Below are 6,322 nucleotides of genomic sequence, written 5' to 3' on the forward strand. Positions count from 1 at the left end.
GGGAACCACACACAAAACATGAAGTACAGACATGAAATGCAGCAGTGATGATGTCCAAGTTTGGATTTACTGTTAGACCCATGGACAGTCACTTTATTCTGTAATCAGGTTACTTAATTAAGACTTCCTGTAGCCGCCATTCTGTTATAGAGACGTAGTTTTTCTGGTGCTACTGAGAATGTAAAAGCTCCACCCAGATTCGCAGCTTTGACTGCTCTTCAGAGCGCCCTTGTTCTCAGTCCCGTTATTTTGAACACCAACTCCGTCTCATCTTTCAGTTTGCTACTACAAATGGCGATGCAAGCAGAGTACCCCGCTGGGTTGCAACTGACTGCGAGGCTCTTTGTTGGGTGAGTGCGTTACACTGTTTTGTCACCCTGTGAGGTTAGGGGATAATCCCATAGTCAACTGTGACTGTAAATTGTGGTAACTTGGAGTGTGAGGAGTTTGGTATTGGAGAATGAAGGTTTGGGGTGCCTGGGTAACTGGCAGACGGTATCCGGGTGGCTATCAGTTACAACTGATTTGGGAAATCGATTGTCTCATCAATTCTGGGTGCCTGGGTAACTGGTGGATGGGGTCTGGGTGCCTATGGGTTACCATTGATTTGGGAAATGGATTGTCTCATCAATTCTGGGTGTCTGGGTAACTGCCAGACGGGGTCTGGGTGCCTATGGGTTACAGTTGATTTGGGAAATCGACTGACCAACTGATATTATTTCAGACATTGGCTTGGGGATCCGGAATTGCGGACACTGTAGGGACATGATGGAAAAATGGGAAGCCAGCAGAAACCGGAGAGTTAGTGTGGGAATCAGAAGGATCCCTCATACAGACACCAGTGCACCATAACTGTAAGCTGATACAAAATAAATGATAAGGAAGGGTTACAGTTCGGAGGGAACAATCCCTGAGCACATGCTTTGTGGGAGGGACAAGAGAAGGGCAAACACGAAAAGGCCGTAGGAATTGTAACAACGTTATTCAGCAAGAAATACACATCACAGGATAACAATAACCGAACAAGCTCAGTCCCACCCACCCCACCCCGATTTCGAGGCGAATGGTAGGTAGTGTAAGCCCACGCATGCCCCCAGAACATGTAGGTAGAGACGATTCGGCTGACACAGCTGATGAACATGGCACTGGTAATAAAGATTCACAACTTCCACCCTATAACGAGGAGGCAGCAGGTGTGTCAGAATGAGCAACCCTCCGGATCATCCGTAGTGAGTAGCGCTATAGAGGCCAGGGTGGGAAACATTTTACAGCAACAGAACAACGGATGTTGCTAAATGAATTACCCGTTATCAAACGAAGTGATGACACTGTGCCTTTTGGCAAAAGGTTGAAGGATTAAGGGAGGCTCACTATCTGACTCTTGATCATATAAACATCCTTGGTAGGTCTAGTCCGCATTGCCGGACCATATCAGAAATAAAAATGGGCTTAAAGGAAGAAGCAGGTCCCCAGAGGACAAACTGGGGAGCATACTGAAGCAGTTAAGGATGTGATGGGTAAAGGACAGGCAAATTGGGCCAAGGTCACTTTAATTAGGCAAGAGCCAACTGAGAAAGTCAAGGATTATAAACATGAGAAAGTTTGAAGATGCTGGATATCCAAAATGACACATACAAAATGCTGGAGGAACTCAGCAGGTCAGGCAGTATCTATGGAAATGAATAAACAGTACACGTTTCGGGCCAAGATCTTCTACGCATTGACAGCAGGCGAGCGAAATGGGAGGCAGTATTGTTACCTGCTGACAAACATGTACAGATAACCCAGCCAGTCTGATAGCACAGTATGGATCCCCACATGGAGCTAACGCATGAGCCTGAGGAGTCAGTGATAGAAGAAACATCCTCAGAGGGAAGTGATGTGTTGACCTGGGTCTAGGAAGTATGATGACGGGAGGCCGCAAGGTGACTGAGCTGCTGTGGACAAAGAAGGGAACCTAGAGGCCGGACAAAAGTGCGGGTCACAGGTCAGTACAAATGGCAGAACTAAAAGCACTAACAGAGGGTGAACATTTTCACAAACAGCAGGTATGCATTTGGAGTCGTACATGGCAGCTTGGGCAAGGACAGGGTATGTGACCTCGTCAGGGGGCACATACATCATAAGAAAATGGTGAAAGACTTAGCTAAGCTGCTAAACTGCCGCAGAAAGCAGCAGTCATAAGCCGCACAGAAAGGTAGATATCCCTGAGGGAAAGGGAAGTATTTTTGCCGATCAGGTAGCTAAGGCGAATCTGCAGGAGTCTGATCCTGTCCTAGTACAGGTAGTGATGATCAATGAGGTGAAGGGGCTAGATTTTGAGGCAATACAAGATGGGGTGTCTTCAGAGGAAAAGCGGATTTGGGAACAGGCAGCAGCAGTGCAAAAAGAAGATGGGTTGTGACGAGGAGGTGACATGTGGTAGCCCCAGAGTGTTGTTAAAAACTTGCCATGGTTTAGCTCACATAAGGCCAGATAAGATGAGGACCCAACTGGAAAGATGCTGGTGGTGGCAGGTGATGTGGAGATATATTCTCTCAGAAGTGCCCAGTTAAAATCCAACTAGGACATCATCCACAGCCTAAAGGTCCATGGGAGCAACTTCAGGTGGACTTCACAGTCTAAAGGTAAACGACGTTGTTCAGTGATTGCTTAACGCTTCTCCACTGAGACGGGAGCCCAGTTCCCCGAGGAGGTAATACCCAGCTGGGGAGCACAAGCCAGCCTTGATTCAGATCAAGGGACACACTTTACTGGGAAGGTGGTCAAGAAGGCCTGCATGTTGTTAGGGGTCAGACAGAAATTTAACATTATATACCGACCTCAGATCTCTGGTGTGGGTGGAGAAAAAATGAATTGTATTCAAAAAGGGAGCTTAACGAATTCCCTAATAGAGGCCAGAGAACTCTGGTCCAGTCTAGGGTGTTACCAGCAGTGCTGAACAAACTATGAACAAGACCTGCTGGAGGGACAGGATTTGCTCCTTTTGAATTAATGACTGGGTGGCTATGAACTGTCAGAGGACGTGATCGTGGGCGGACCAGAGGTCTGAAATGGAAAGAGCCGGATTACCCAGTGTGCCTGCATGATTTAAAAGGGAAGGTCATTGATAGACAGAGAATGCGACTCTGGGAGAACAAGAACACCCAAGTGAAGGGGAACCGCCAGAAGCAGGAGGTAGAGTAATTGTTAAGGTTGTACCAGATGGATGGGACCATTTATGGCAATCTTGACTGGTGAAACATGTGCCCTGGTGGAAACTGAGGAATGGCCAAAGTGGAACACTGTTCCCACCTTGGGGTACCTTAGACATGAATGATTTAGCTCTACAAGCATATTTCCACAGGAATAGTAAACATGGAGCCCAACAAACTACACTCAAAAGAATTCAGATAATTGAAGGTGTCACTCTTTTGAGCTCTCTCTCGGGAGCACGTAAAAATCAGACTGTGAACTGAGGGAATAATGAAAAATGGCCAGTACCAATGGTATGTGGTTCGACATGGGGGATGTGATATAACACGGTGTTGTGACATTGGCACAGCGCTCGGGGGAAATCCGTGGGGAGTGGACATGCGCGGATGGGAGATCCCATGTTTGTTGCCAAGCCGATACATGGCACTAACAAACCATTCACAATTAAGAACGGTAGCATGACAAAGCTGCTCATTTTGGGAATCAATCACCATGGAACCTCGTTACCGCAAGAGCACCACAGTGTAGCGAGGGCCAGAGGGACACTGGGAGTAGAGTTAGGATCGGAAGATACAGATGAAAGGGTTACTCTAGTACCAAGCTACAGACATGCAGATAGTCTTCAACCTGACTGCTATACATCTCCCTAGTTTTTGCAAGGGCGGGATACGAATCGCCTATTCCAACATTTACTCATAGGCAAGTTCCTCTTAGTAGCTTAGGACTATGAGTTGGAGAAGGGAAAGGGCCTTGATAGAATTGCTAGGAGCAGGATATTCAGCAATCAATACTTAGCAGAAATAAATACGCAAATCAGTTCCCTCTGGCCGAAGCTGAAGGAGAGATAAAACAAAATTATGGTGACTTGAGACAAGCTAGTAGAAAAGGGAAGAAAGGGGCAGGAGTGGAGTTGGAAACTCTCCAGTCATTGCAGCCATTAAAGGATATATCTAACAATGTTATTGATAGAGTGAACAATGATAAAAATGAAGTCTCTACGACATAACCTGCCTGGCTTTTGTCTGTAATCGGGAAAGACAGTTAGAAGGCCACGGAGTCTCAGATTGGATATCAGAATACCAGCTGAAAGAATGGGAGAATGAAGGTGTCCCTCTGTGCCACATTTGATCTCCCTTTAATTAATCATGTCCTGGGAGGCTGTGAAAGTCAGAGGAGTCCATTGTATGTTTGCAGCAGTCCTCCACATTCCCCGACACTGTGACAATCACACTCTCTTATGGGAGTGCATGATGTCCAAAAATACCATGAAGGAATTTGGATATCTGTAAGCAATTTGCCGGCCTATGTAACTGAGTTACCCCGAGTCCAAGGGGAGGGGGGTGAACTTGATGTAATGTCACAAAGGGAGAAATCATTGAGCACGTCCAAAGGAGGATGTATGAAGTAACCTATGGTTCTGCTACACGGGATGACTGTTCCCTCTCCATATTGACAGTTAATAACAAAAACATTCTGAAGTATGCTTTGGTGAACAATACCTGCTGCATTGCAACATCAGCAAGGGCATATTACAAGCAATGGTCGGAATGCAATCTGACTGGCTGTACTGTGGCAATTAGTGATGTCTCAAATAGCTGTGAGGCAGAATTTGCTTAATCTAGTTGCAAAAGTTTTGCTGGAGCTAGAGTTTACTTACTGTTTATGGTAGTGACACAGACAAAGAATTGCACTCATATGTAGCCTCAGAACTATTCCACACTTTACTGCTGATTGGGAAGACATCTTCTGAGGGGATAAGGAAGTCTTTAAGAAATGGGGCGGCACAGTAGCATAGTGGTTAGCACAACACTTTACAGCAGCAACCAGGGTTCATTTCCCGCTGTTTGTAAGGAGTTAGTACCTTCTCCCCATAACCGTGTGGGTTTCCCCCCACAGTCCAAAGAGCTACTGGTTAGTAGGTTAATTAGTCCCATGATTAGGTTATGGTTAAATCAGGGGTTGCTGGGTGGCATGGCTCGAAGGGCCAGAAAGGCCTATTCAGCACTGTATCTCAAAAGTAAATAAATGAAGGACAATGGGTCATGAGAGTGGAACCGAGGTGGCTCTAGAGAGTCTCTTCTTTTGGGACAGTGTTTTGTAATTGGGGTGTGAATGCACAAATACACCCCTGGATTTGACTTACCTCCCATATTATCATTATTAAACAGTAGATTGTTTTAATGGCCGTCATTATTTTGGTGTGTGTGCTGCAAGTCGGCCAAACAAGGGTACTGTTAGGGATCTAATCCTTAGGCCCTACTGGCCATTTTCAGCTCAAGTCTTAGAGGTGAGACTGTCGTCGGGGAAAGAATAGAGAGGGCCAGGAGCTAGTAAATAGGGGGGTGGGTTGTGATAACAGGGAGCTGCAGACAAAGCCTAGAAATAGAAACATGGAATGCAGCAGCAATGACATCCAGGGTTCAGGAGTTTCATTAATTATGTTATAGTATGGCATCCATTGTTGTGACAGAAAATTGGATTTACTGTTAGTCCTGTGGACAAGCATTATAATCAGGACCCAATCCATTACTTAATTAGGTCTTCCTGCAGCCACCATTCTGTTATCAAAACATAGTTTTACTGGTAATCTCATCCTCTCCTTTACTTTTCTAAAAGAATTGATGAGGCCTTAGAGTTCAACCTCTGAACATATGCAAGCACGACATTGCGTGTGTACTGCAACTCAATTATTAGCAATAGACTAACCTATAGTCATAGAAAAGTACAGTCCAAAACAGGCCCTTCTGCCCATCTCTTCTGTGTCAACCATTTAAACTGTTTACTCCTATCAACCTGCACTGGGACCATAGCCCTCTATACCCCTACCATTCATGTCCCTATCCAAACTTCTCTTGCACATTGGAATCAAGCTCACATGCACCATTTGTGCGGGCAGCTCATTCCACACTCTCACAACCTTTTGAGTGAATAAGTTTTCTGTCGTGTTCCCTTCAAATGTTTCACCTTTGACCCTTAACCCATGACCTCAGTGGAAAAAGCCTGTTTGCATCTACCCTAACAATACCTCACAATTTTGTATACCTCTATCAAGTCTCCCTTCAATCTTCTGTGTTCCAGGGAATAAAGTTCTAACCTATTCAATCTTTCCTTATAATTCTGGTCCATC

Source organism: Hypanus sabinus, chromosome 14, assembly GCF_030144855.1.
Source record: "Hypanus sabinus isolate sHypSab1 chromosome 14, sHypSab1.hap1, whole genome shotgun sequence".
Lineage (NCBI taxonomy): Eukaryota > Metazoa > Chordata > Chondrichthyes > Myliobatiformes > Dasyatidae > Hypanus > Hypanus sabinus.